General features: G+C 34.0%; 1 protein-coding gene across 4 annotated transcripts in view; it reads left to right on the forward strand.

The window, feature by feature from the left end:
• Positions 1–723, forward strand: part of XRCC4 (X-ray repair cross complementing 4) — a 379,323-nt gene that overhangs the window by 194,293 nt on the left and 184,307 nt on the right. The gene's annotated exons all lie outside the window — the stretch shown is intronic.

Genomic DNA, 723 nt, shown 5'->3' on the forward strand with positions numbered 1-723 from the left:
ATTTCTTCTAAGGGATTCTTGCCCACAGAAGTAGATGTAATGGTGATTTGAAATAAATTTGCCCATTAATTAAATTCTTGTTCATTAATTAAATTTGACCACATCCAGTTTACCTTGATTCATGGACCTAACATTCTATGCAATATTGTTCCTTACACATTGGACTTTACTTTCTCCACCTGACATATCCACAGCATAGTGCTGTTTCTGCTTTGGCCCAGCCTCTTCATTCTTTCTGGAGTTATTTCTCTGCTGTTCCCCAGTATCATATTGGACACCCACTGACATGGGGGGAGGGCGGGGCTCATCATCCAATGTCGTATCCTTTTGCCTTTTCATGCTGTTCGTGGGGTTCTTGAAGCAAGAATATTGGAGTGGTTTACCATTGCTTAACCTTTAGAGATGTCTTTTTTCTATGATATTTACTGATTATTGGCATTTCATCTTTTGTTTATTATCTATCTATAATCTCAGCTTATTTTCAGTGGAGGTCTTTGTCCCCTACTGCTTCATTAAAAAATGTTACTTTTATGTTACCAAGAGTATCATTTGCCTTTTAATTAATATTAATGACATTTTTGTATTTATATGAGTTATTAGGCAAATCCATCTCTCCATAATAATGATAATATTTAACATTCATTGAATACTTATGATATAGACATTGTGGTAAACCCTTTATATTCCTTTTATATGTTTCACTAAACTATGCTCATTTTATAG

The sequence above is a fragment of the Bos indicus genome, chromosome 7 (genome assembly GCF_029378745.1).
Source record: "Bos indicus isolate NIAB-ARS_2022 breed Sahiwal x Tharparkar chromosome 7, NIAB-ARS_B.indTharparkar_mat_pri_1.0, whole genome shotgun sequence".
NCBI classification, from domain to species: domain Eukaryota; kingdom Metazoa; phylum Chordata; class Mammalia; order Artiodactyla; family Bovidae; genus Bos; species Bos indicus.